The 12,664-nt window shown below is 34.7% G+C and overlaps 1 protein-coding gene across 3 annotated transcripts in view; it reads right to left on the minus strand.

Annotated features, from left to right (window-relative positions):
- Positions 1-12,664, minus strand: part of IMMP2L (inner mitochondrial membrane peptidase subunit 2) — an 861,167-nt gene that overhangs the window by 205,598 nt on the left and 642,905 nt on the right. The window lies entirely within an intron of this gene.

Below are 12,664 nucleotides of genomic sequence, written 5' to 3' on the forward strand. Positions count from 1 at the left end.
AACAAAACCCTGGATGATCCCTTGTCAGATTTAAACTCAATATCAGCTGAAAATTTTTTATCAGTATTATATTATTTCATAAATTATTCTTGAAAATGAGAAACTTTGTAACAATTTGGAAGACTATTAAAGATTAATGATCAATGATACACATTTAGTGGAACATTCTATATTCCTTTCTTTAAAAGATTTATTTATTTATTTGAGGAGGTGGGAGGGGCAGAGGGAAAGTGAGAGAGAGAATCCTCAAGCAGACTCCCCACTGAGTGTGGAGCCCAATGCAGGGCTCCATCCCAGGACCCAGAGATCATGACCTGAGCCAAAATCAAAAGTCAGACGCTCAACTGACAAGCCACCCAGGTGCCCCAGGAACATTGTATATTCTTAAGGTTGACAAGGAAATGGAATAAGAAAAGGCTCTCTCATACAGTGTTGGTGGCAATATAAAATGATAAAACTTTTTCTCCTATTTGCAATTTGGGACTTATTTTCATCAAATTTGTTAAGAGACTAAAATGTACATGCCTTTGACCTAGTTATTATACTTTTGTGCAGAAATCCATTCCAAAAAAATAATCAGAAATGTGAACAAATATTTATTATCAGGAGTATTCAACACAAACATTTTTTTTAAAGCAAGGCAGACTGCCACATGCAGCGCCCTATTTGGATGTGTCCAGAGTCTTGGAAGCTTGACTACCCTACATTCTACAAATGGACCTGGGCAGCTCGTTTGGAGGTTTCAGCAGGGGAATGCAGCTACTCCTATACCCTTGACCGAAGAACAGTCCTCCTCTATTGCGAAAGGGCCTCCTCTTCCACAGAGAGAGTAGCACGCGTCAGGAGGGATGCACAGGGAGCAGTGAGGGAGGAAAGGGCCCCCCCAGCCAGCCAGATCAGCTGAATCAACCCTGGCGATCAATGGGGTGACAGATATCACAGCCAGATCGCCCTCACATCCTCAACACAAGCTTTTTTTTTTTAAATGCAGGCTTTTTATAACATATATATATTTCCTAAATATTCTACAACATGGGAATGGTTAAATAAATTATGATACAACCAATTTAATAAGAGGAACAAGATCAGAATAAAATATTATCCAATTCTATAATAATAAATTCTTTTGAGGGCAGAGACCATTTTTTTGTTTTGTTTTGTTTTGTTTTGTTTACTCCCCAAAGCATTTGGGAAAATGCTTAGCCTAAAAAAGCTTCTCAATAAATGCTGGTTGAATGAAAGAATGAGTGAACGTCACCTCTAAGTCTATAGAATTAAGCACAGAAACTGAGCTTTGTAAGCTATTCTTTGGTGTAGAGTCCCTTTCAGACCATTTTTGTTAGTTAGCAGGTTGTATGTGTGCAGAAGAATACATTAAAAAGAAAAGACTACACATAAATTGGTGCTATAGAAATTGAAACTATTCATTATCTAGAATGGTTTTTAATTTTCAAGATAACTTCAGTGTTGAATTACTTTGCTTGAGATCAGTAAATCATTCATGCAAGGAAGCAATGTTGTGGCCATTAGAAGCCCACAGTAAGTTAATGACTGCCGTTTATTTTTAATTACTACTGGGAAGAAGAGTTTGAGCTTTTTAAAGAAAAGCAAAAACAAGTTTTTTTGCACATCTCACCGTCATATACTCTGTAATATAAGTGTTCTTCAATTAAAATCTGTCAATTAGTTCTGGACATCACTACTGCTTTTATCATGAGATTGCCTCGAAGAACTAATATCCCACATCAAGTGTTAATGATGGGAGAAGACCATTTTCCTTAATTGTTGGCAAGGCACACTTTCCTATTAAGTCCAAACATTGGTTCACCTTATTATGCTGGTTATTTTTGATAGTTAGAAAGAAAACAATTACTCATTTTGTCTCTTCAAGCAGAATTATGAAATAAAACCAGCATAAAATCATCTCTGCAATGAAATGGTAGATGTTAAGTCACGCATATTCTTCTGGAAACCAGAAGAATGATACAAAACTCAGATTCAGTTTCAATGTCATATGAACCAGGGAGTCAAGATACTTGTGATAGAAAATGACAGTATCATAAAATTACCAGTGACAGTTGCACATTTCCTTGCATTGACCATCTTATCTAAAAAATTTGAATACACCCATCTTCCCATCATTTTCTAGCCTCTTATATCGCTTTATTTTTCTTCATTGCAGTTACTAACACTTGACATTCACTTATTGGTTTTTTTGTTTATGGCCTATCTCCCTCCACAACTAGAATGTAAACTTTGGAACTCTGACTTTATTTTTCACTTTCTTTGTATCCCCAGAGCCCAGAAGAAAGCATTGTACAAAGTGTTCAACAAATATTTGTTAAATCAACGACCAAATGACTGAATAACTGAAGAATAAAAAATACTACAACAAAGGCAGAATAATAGGGTGGAAAGTTCAGAGTCTGGAACCGGTTCTAATCTTGCTACTAGAACTCATAAGGAATCTTGTGCAAGTTACTTAGTGTCTACCTCCATCTGCCTATCTTTAAAATAGGATGACTAAGACATACCCCAACTGGGTTGAGATGAAGATCAGTAGTTAAATGAGAATATACTGGAGAGGTTACTAGAGAGCATAGTCTCTGCAATCAGCCTATTTTGGCTTTTCTCTCTGACTGAACACTTTCAAGTTCATGTGACCTTGGGAAAGTTGATGCAACTCTGTCAGTGTTCTCATTTGGAGAACAGAGCAAATAATGGTACCTAACTCAAACAGTTGTTCCATGAATAAAGTGGTATGTATTAAACACTTGATAAATGGATTCTTGCATAGTTGAGACTGTTTTTAAGCACTCAGTATAGTTCTGATATATGGTAAGAACCCAATAAGTGGTAGTTATTATTGCTATTGTCTTGCTTTGTCCACTATTTTCTTTCTTTTCATAATTCAGAATGTATTCAGCCTCCACTATCTATTAGCATCAGTCTCTTAAAATTACCTGAGCTACGCTTCAATAATTTCTTTTCCCCATAGTTGCACCGCGACTATAGACAATTTTTTATATTACAATAAATCTTTTTTTTTCTTTTTATTCATATGCCCTTCTGGGATACTCTAAAACTTATATGTGAAAACACAATCTCTTTGTGCGTATTTAAATATGCAGAGAGTAGTAGGTGAAAACACAAATAGATTGTGTTGCATTAATCACTTGCATTTACTAATCACTTGCATTTTTGAATGTCACAGTGCTAATAGGAGTGGTTTACCTTGCTACCAGACAGGTGTGAAAGAACACTTTGAGCTGTAGAACTCTGATAAAATTCATGCCATTTGCATAGTGCATATTTCTCAGGTTTCAATCTAACTTTTTAAAAAATAACCCAAAGTAGCTTTAAAAAATATGATGTTAAAATATCAAGCTGGTTCCTTTTAGGACTGCCAAAGAAATATAATACTCCTAATAGAATTCCTCTGGAGAAGGAATTTTAAATTGCTTTGTGCTTCTGAATTCACATAAAAGAAAGACAAGATAATCTTTCAGGTGATTTAACAGTTAAGTGAGGTGTCAGCATACAAGGTTGTATGTATCTATGGCTTGCAAATAATTTTGGTTTGAGAGTCAAAAATGAGTTTTGTATAGTATTTTAACTACCTGTCTACAAAGGCATTTTTAGTACTAGCTTTACCAAGACAAGTTACTAGGTTTTATAAATGGAATAAAGAATGATTGCCTTCAATTTGATTTGACCTTGAAAAACATTTTTAAAAAAATTTCAGAGTCTTTTGAGTGTCATCAGTTGAATACAAAATTATCAATATAAGCCCTGATACCACAAGAGGGAAACAAATTCATATTTAAAGTATTTCCCAAATACACACACAAATACTTGTACATTCTTAACTTGGGTGATTAGTATTAATAATTCATGATTTATTGAAGTATTTTTATTTCTTTATTTTTCAAACAATTGTATTGATTATTCTCATTGTCCAAAGTAGTGGCTTCCCTGAATATGTTTACTACTCCCTGGATCCTAGAACCCTGGTTTTCATTATCCTGAAGGGACTAGATGTCAAGGGCTCAAGACTCAGCAAGATCAGGAATTGGAACTAGATCTCTTTCAACATCATCATCACTGATAGACTGGACTAGGAAAAAAAATAATCTGCCATCAGGAAAGGAAAACAAGAAGGACACTTGTCTATCAAGGTTTGGCATCTAGAAGAGACAATAATTCTCCCTTGAGAATCCACATCCTGCTCGCAGATGAGATTGGGGTTCAAATTCACACTGCTTGTGTAGTCCAGGAAAATTAAGAGTTAACTTTAATTGGCCCCAGGAATCTGGCAGAAGGAAATATGAATCTCTTCAAGAAAAATCATTCATTTCAGAGTTTTCAGGTTTTCTATAGGTAAGTCCCAGCCAGTAAGAGCTCATAATCCAAAATAACACAATTCACAAGGAAACAGCCAGTATTAATGAGTCAAGGCAAACAATAAACAGCAGAATTAGATCCCCAGGGACTTAAAATACTAGATTTATCAGACATAGAATATAAATTATACATATTCAAATATTTTTTAAGAATTAAAAAGGGAACTTTTAAAATAAATGAGCAAGAAACACTACCCTATTTTGAAATGACAGACATTTGAAAAAGAATCAAATAGAACTTCTAAATTTTAAAATGCAGTGGACCCTTGAACAATGTGGGGGTTGGGTGCTGACTGCTCCTCCCCAGTGCATTAGAAAATCCTCATTAAATTTTTGACTCTCCCAAAACTTAACTATTAATAGCTACTATTGACCAGAAACCTTTCTGATAACGTAAGTAGTCAACTCACACCTATTTTTAGTTATATGTATTCCATACTGTATTCCTACAACAGAGTAAGCTAGAGAAAAGGAAATGTTATCAGGAAAATCATAATGAAGAAAAAATAATTTATAGTAGTGTACTATGTTTATCAAAAGAAATCCACATACAAGTGGACCTACCCAGGTCAAATCCATGTTATTCAGGGATCACTGTATATAATTAAGTAGGTGGACAAAAAGCAGATTCCTAAAAGCTAAAGAAAAAGTTATTTAGAATTTAGAACAGAGAGGTAAAGAAATTAAAGAAAATATAAAGATGTTAACAGACATAGAGAACATTGCTAGGAAATGTAACATAAGTGTAATCAAGTCCCAAAGGAAAAGAATAAAAGAAAACAAGGAAAGGCAATATTTGAAGAGATAGTGGTAGAGAACTTTTCAGAATTGATGAAAACATGAATTCAGAGTCTGCAAAGTGAACCAACCACAAGAAAAGTAAGTATGAAGAAATCACACCTTGATACAACGTAATGAATTTGTAGAACCCTAAAGACCCTCTTGCCTCCACAAATTTTTGAGACACTGCCAGAGAAAAAAAAAGGTAGGCTATCTTTAAACTAACAGCAGAGTTTCTATACTAGGGTATAATTTACATGAAATATAACCCAGTCATTTTAAGTATACAATTCAATGAGATTTAACAATCTATACAATCATATAATCATTAGATCAAGATATAAAACACTCGAATTATCCAACGAAGTTTCCTCACGCCCCTCAGCAGGCCCATCTACCCTCACTCACATCCTTGGCTCCAGGTAACTGGGCTGAGCTGCTCCTATCACTACAGTTTTGCCTTTCTAGACTTTCCTACAGATGATATCTTTCAATATGTATTCTTTTATTTCTGGCTTGTTTAAAGTAATCTAATGCTTTTGAGATCAGTTCATGATGTTGCATGTACTAGAAATTTGCTACCATTTTTTTCTTAATAATATATAGATATACAGTTGGTTTGTCAAGCAATAGTTCGTGGACACTTGGGTTGTTTCCAGTTTTTGGCTATCATCAACAAAGCAGCTATGAATATTTCAGTATATATATTCAGGTGGACAAGTATCTATAAGTGAAATGGTTGGGTCATATGGTAACTGAATGCTAACCTGTCTTTTCCCTAATGACTAATATTTCTGAGTATGCATTTGTCATTTGCTTTCTTCCTTGGTGAATTATTAAAGCTTTGAAAAATGAAATTCAGTGGTTTGCTTTTTATTATTGAGTTGTATAACTTCTTTATATAATCTGGATATAACTCTTATCAGATGTATGTTTTTGTAAATATTTTCTCCTAATCTGTGGCATGTTTTTTTAACTTTCTTAACAGTTTTCTTCAAAGAACAAGCATTTTTAATTTTCATGAAGTTTACTTAGCAATTTTTTTCTAATATATGCTTTTTATGCCATAAGAAATCTTTGCCTAATCCAAAGTCACAAAGCTTTTTCTCTATTTTTTTCTCTCTACCTTTCTAGTTTTAGGTCTTTTTAAAAAATATGGTACAAAAGAAAGTTCAAGTTTAGTTTTTCTTTTCTTTCTTTCTTTTCTTTTTGTATATGGATATCCAAATTTTCTAACCCCATTTTTTAAAAAGATTATTCTTTCTTAATTGAATTACCTTGTGCTATGGATTGAGTTATATCCCCTCAGAATTCATATGTTGAAGCCCTATCTCCCACACGGAGATGGGGCCTTTGGGAGATAAGTTTAGATGAGGGCAGAAGGGTAGGGCCCCCATGAGAGGATTAGTACCCTTATAAGAGACTAGGGAGAGCTAGAGTAATCGATCTCTCTTCTTCCCCCTACTCTCCACCCCTACTCTCTCGCTCTATCTACCACGTGACAACTTATACAAATAGCATGCAGAAAAGGGGGAAAGTGATTGAAAATAAATTTTTCTAAGGTTTTTGATTTTTTCTAGTGAAGAGTAGAGATATTTATTATCTTTGGACTTTGTTTGGTATGCATTTAATTAATTTTAGGAATCATAGTGGAAATGTAGTCTATAACTCCCCAACCCAGTAGACTGAAAAGAGAATTTAAAAATCCCAGTTAATGCAGGGGTGCCTGGATGGCTCAATAAGTTAGGCTTCAGACTCTTGGTTTCAGCTCAGGTTGTGCTCTCATGTGTCGTGAGATCAAGCCCCATGTCAGGTTCCACACTCAGTGGGGAGGTCTGCTTGAAGATTCTCTCCCTCTGCCTCTCCCCGACTCGTGCATGCTCTCTCTCTCTAAAATAAATAAATCTTTAAAAAAAATCTCAGTTGGGCGCCTGGGTGGCTCAGTTGGTTAAGCGACTGCCTTCGGCTCAGGTCATGATCCTGGAGTCCCTGGATCGAGTCCCGCATCGGGCTCCCTGCTTCACCCTCTGACCCTCCCCCCTCTCATGTGCTCTCTCTCTCTCATTCTCTCTGTCTTAAATAAATAAATAAAATCTTTAAAAAAAAAAAAAAAAATCTCAGTTAATGCAAAAGAATGCAGAAAATTAAAAAGTAAGTAGAAAAGGCAGGATCAATAGAAAGCACAAAATAAGATGGTATTTAAATATATCACTAATCATAATAAAAGTAGATGAACTAATATAGCTAATTGAAAAAAATTATTGTCCAACTGTGAAAAATTATAGCTACATGCTGCTCAGAAGAGAGACACATAAAACAAAAGGCTACAGAGAATTTGATAATCATAATAAAATGATAAATCAGGAAAATAATAGCTTCATTAGCACCCAAACAAAATGAGATCAGGTCTCTGAGGCAAGATTAAAGTGTTTATGGGACCTGATCATGAAACCACTGATGCTTATTTTATCCTATAGAAGTATTTTAAGCAGGGAAGTGAGCTTAAAACTCTTTAATGAATAGAGTTAAATTTTGCTTATTAAAATCCATGCTCAGGGTCAATATTCTAAAAAGTCCAAAGATCTCTGCTATAACAACATGGTAAGCTTTTCTACTGTTCAACATACCCATTCTCTCTTCTAACTTTAAATGCTGCCAATTGTTATATTTGCTTAGTATAAAAATGCTAAGGTATGGAGACTCAATACTCCCTTCCTTGGAGCTTGCATTGAATTAGAAATGGCATGTAATTAAAAATAATAAATGTATGTAATTAATAGAGGGTGAATTTAAAAAAATTAGGTGATAATATTTCTCAGAAGTTGAATCACCTAGAGCTACCTGTAAGTGAGGACATTTCTTAAGATCACAGTTGGAAAGACACCAGCAATGATCTAATAAAACTCCTCTTGGTATACATAAAGTAGAGGCAAAAAGCATTTAGGTGAAGTCGCCTAGTTAGTTAGTGGCAGGGCAAAGACTATATAAACCAGATTCTATAATTTCCTTTCCATTGCACCACGGATCATAACTATTTGAGATTCCAAAGAATAGGTCTTAACATCTTTTCAGTGGGAAAAAAAATGAAATGTCATTCTCTAAATAGACTGCAGATTGTTGCTAGGTGATTAGAGCAAATCTATTTAGTTCATTTAAACAAGAAGTAAGGTTTATACATCTTCACAATAAAGTTGCAGAATTAATTTTATAAGTTTAATATGAATGCTCTTAGTATAGCTAAGAATTTTTTTAGTGAATATTCCTGATGTACTTTTTTTTTTCTAAATTTGGATTACAGGATTTCCTTAATAGAATGTTTTCTCCTGTTAAACATACATCTTAAAAATATCTATGGCTGTCCATAAAAATCACTGTAGTTGTTAGTGAAAACTTGAGAAATATATCAACATTTATCAAACATTAGATTCCATCCATGCTAGGTCAGGCCACATATATAATACATACTTAGGCTATGCTAATCAATCCAGCAATGAGGTGGCAGTTTAAGCTGTGTTACCTTGTGAGTTAGGATTAGTTTATGAGGATAAGCTTATCAACTCTGTGAGAATGTGGACTCTGCTTTTTCTCTCTTGTTAGAAACAAACATTTGGGCGTGTGGGTGGCTCAGTTGGTTGGGCGACTGCCTTCGGCTCAGGTCATGATCCTGGAGTCCCGGGATCAAGTCCACATCGGGCTCCCTGCTCGGCGGGGAGTCTGCTTCTCCCTCTCCTGCTCCCCCCTCTTGTGCTCTCTTTCTCTCTCTCTCAAATAAATAAATAAAATCTTAAAAAAAAAAAGAAAAGAAACAAACTTTACTGAATGACTACTACATGAAACACTATAACGGGTGTGCATGAGGGCACAGAAAATAATAAGATCTTGTCCCTACTACCAAAATTATAACTTCTACCATGATTCAAACATAAGCAACTAAAGTCTGTGAAATACATATGATAATCTAAACTACCATAGATGAAATTTAACAAGTTGGAAGCATCTGCAAGAAAATAATTTATGAAAGGAGGAATAAATAAATGAGCGAATGTCAAATGTTTCTAACCGCATAGGTGTTCAAAGGATGGTATTATTTTAGTCTGAAATAGGCAGGAAAGGCATTATGAATATCTGAATCAAGATATGAAGAAGGGATAGATAAAAGCTAACAGGTAAAGAAGGTAGTATGTAATTCAAATCCCATGCTCTTACAGAAAAAAATATTTCCTTTTCCTTAGTGCATTATTTCTTGGAAATACAGCATCATAAATTAAGGGGAATATTTTATAAGCCACTTTATAAATGAAGACTTCCAGTCATTACAGTAGGATGGAAAGTTAAACATACTTAAATTATTTCATTCTAAAGATATTATTATTAATTTTTTCTCTTATTCTCCTTAATTTCTTCTTATTCTTCTATTCCAAATGCTATTATAATACATCCAGTATTAACTTATCTTAGATCATATTAAGTCAAAATTTTTAAGTAGATAAATGTATTATTGAGTTACAGCATAATTATAAACATTTATATAAGCTATTTGAATATAGAAAAGATAATTCCACATAGCAAAGGTAAGAATGTATCTAACTTGCAGATATTTCAAATTAGTTTTTGCTAAAATGATAAAACCATGAAATGCCAAAGGTTTAAACACCATAATCAGTTTACCTACTGTTAAACTGGATCTTATCAGGAGTACCAATAGTGACTGATATCATTATTCCATGTAAAGCTTCCTAGCAAACCAATTTAAATAAAATAGTGGGTTTGTAATGCATAATTTTATTTTTTCAAAAAAATCAGTATTTATTATAAATGGTATTGTTGCACTTGTTTACAAAGTCCTCTCTCAAAATAATCTCCTGGGTATCTGTATCATTCATCATTTACTTTAGTAGGTTTTTCCCACATGCTATTTATACAGGGGGAAAAACACATTTCAGTGCTTTTTAATGTAAAGTCCTTAGATATTGGAGGAAATATGAACAATTTTCCATCTGTTTGCTCTGATCTCAGTCTTGCAGCCTGAATATTCCTTTTAACATTAAAAGGAATGTATGCTATTTTATTTACTTCCTACAAACAAAATTAATGAGCCTTTGGATTAATTACTAGTAATTAATTTTTAAATCACCATTTTTTTAAGTTTTAATTACACACCAATAACATTTCTAAATTCGACTACATCACGAGAAGCAATTGGAATTTGGTTAAATTTGAATTGAGACCCTTCTTTTTACATGACCAATATTGTAAAATAGTAGAGCTACCTAATTAATGTCAGCAGGGATTCATTTAATCATCAATCATTTCTTCCAACCGAATATTCCTTAATATATCTTTATTTAACAGTTTTATTCAAACAAATAGTATTAGAGAAAATATAATGACTTCGTAAAAGTCACCATACTAGATTACACATTTGACAGCTACAGATTACTCTTCATAAAATATAAACATGAATAATATAGGTTTTAGGAAGTACCGAATAGGAGATCTTGTTAATTCAAGCCCTACTTGTTTCAGCCTACATGAATCTGTATTATAAAACCATATTATAATGTCTAGAATACCAGAATACCATGTAAACATGTGAGTGAATTGCTTGAAAGTCAGAAAAGACATTTTTCTTTCCCCCTACATAGGACTATGATGTGGTGGCACAGTCCTGACCAGTGAAGACTCTGGACTACAGAGCATGAATAAAATTATGGATCAGAATGCCTGCATGCCGAGTTGTTTTGTTGTAAACATAAAGCTTATCTAAAGCTTCCTGGGATATTTTGTTTCATACTTATCCTTGAATATTTGCTATCAATGACCTAAGCCTCAAGTAAGTAGAGAGCAATCCTCTCAGCTTCCAAGAAATGTGCTCTTGAGCGTAAGCCTGACTTTTCCATTATGGAAGACAAAATTCAGGGACTGTTTAATTCAGATAGGAAGAACAGGAAGTCACTTTTAATGAGAACTTATTAAACTTCTAACATAACCCAGAATAATACTAAACAGCATAAAATAGACTTCTATATCCACTGAGTTTGTAATGGGGAATGTCTGACTTGTAAGAAATCAGATTCATGTGGATAACATGAATCTTGAAAAGATGTGATTGCTCATATTGCTGTGTCATATAAATTGAGGAGACAGTCCTCCACAGTCACATCTTCTAGATATTCTGCTATGTAGACAAACAGCTGTCTTCTTAAAGTAAATTTTTAAATAATATAAATCACCATGTGAAACTTGAAACCAGAGAGAAAACCCATAGCTAATCTCCTTCCTGGACTCCTGCAGTCACTTTCTCGCTGGTTTTTAGGTCTCTATTTTCCACTATTTTTATTTTTTATTTTTTTTATTTTATTTTTTTTAAAGATTTTATTTATTTGACAGAGAGAGCACAAGCAGAGTGAGAGAGAGGGAGAAGCAGGTTCCCTGCCGAGCAAGGAGCCCGATGTGGGACTCCATCCCAGGACTCTGGGATCGTGACCTGGGCCGAAGGCAGCCGCTTAACCGACTGAGCCACCCAGGCGCCCCTCCACTATTTTTAGTCATTCGCCACACAAGTCTAATCGTGTCATACTCCTGCCCTGTTGAAAAGTTTCCAATGGCTTCCCATCACACAGAATAAAATCCAAATTGCTTACTGTGAACCTACAAGCCCTTACATCCAAGATTCCCAGTCTTGGCACTCTACATAGGTTGAGCCAGAAAATTCTTAGTCAAGAGGAGCTATCCTGTGTAATTTAGGATGTTAGGTAACAACCGTGGCTCCTGTTCACTAGATGTCAATAGCAATAGCATCCCCTTCACAGTTTTGACAACCAAAAACGTCACCAAGCTTTGCCAAATATCTCCAGGATGGGTGTGGGGGCACAAAACTGACCCCTCTGGGAATCACTGCTTTACAGGATCTGTTCCTTCACTACACCTTCAGCCTCAACTCCTCTTGCTCATTTTACCTCATCCACACTAGCCTCTTCGATGTTCCTTCAACACACCATGAGACCTCTTGACTCTGGCCCTTTTCTGCACTTGCTATCCTCTGCACGAAATGTTCTTTGCATTCTGTGTCCCTGTTTAATTCTTGTATCTAAATAGCTCCTCGTCACCCTCTACCCCTTAGCGTACTTTTCTTCATAGCACTATCTGTTCCCTGGCTTTATAATCTGTCTCATGGTTTACTTGATTTTTGTCTATCTTCTGGACTTGACTGTAAATTCTAAGGAGGCAGAGACTTTAAATGTCTTGTTCAACACTGTCTTCCTAATTCCTAAAGTTAGGAATTAGGAAGTGCCTGTCTGTATTCTCGATAGGTGCTCAATAAGTATATATTGACTAAATGGATGAGTGCGAATTCTGGTAGTAGCCCTCTTTATAATACTATAAAAAAATAAGGTCACTCTCTTCCTCATTTTTGACAATAGCATCATATAGTATCTTGAACTGAAAAGGATTTTATACCTTCAAACAACACAGTCATT

The sequence above is a fragment of the Halichoerus grypus genome, chromosome 12 (assembly GCF_964656455.1).
Source record: "Halichoerus grypus chromosome 12, mHalGry1.hap1.1, whole genome shotgun sequence".
In the NCBI taxonomy this organism is placed as follows: domain Eukaryota; kingdom Metazoa; phylum Chordata; class Mammalia; order Carnivora; family Phocidae; genus Halichoerus; species Halichoerus grypus.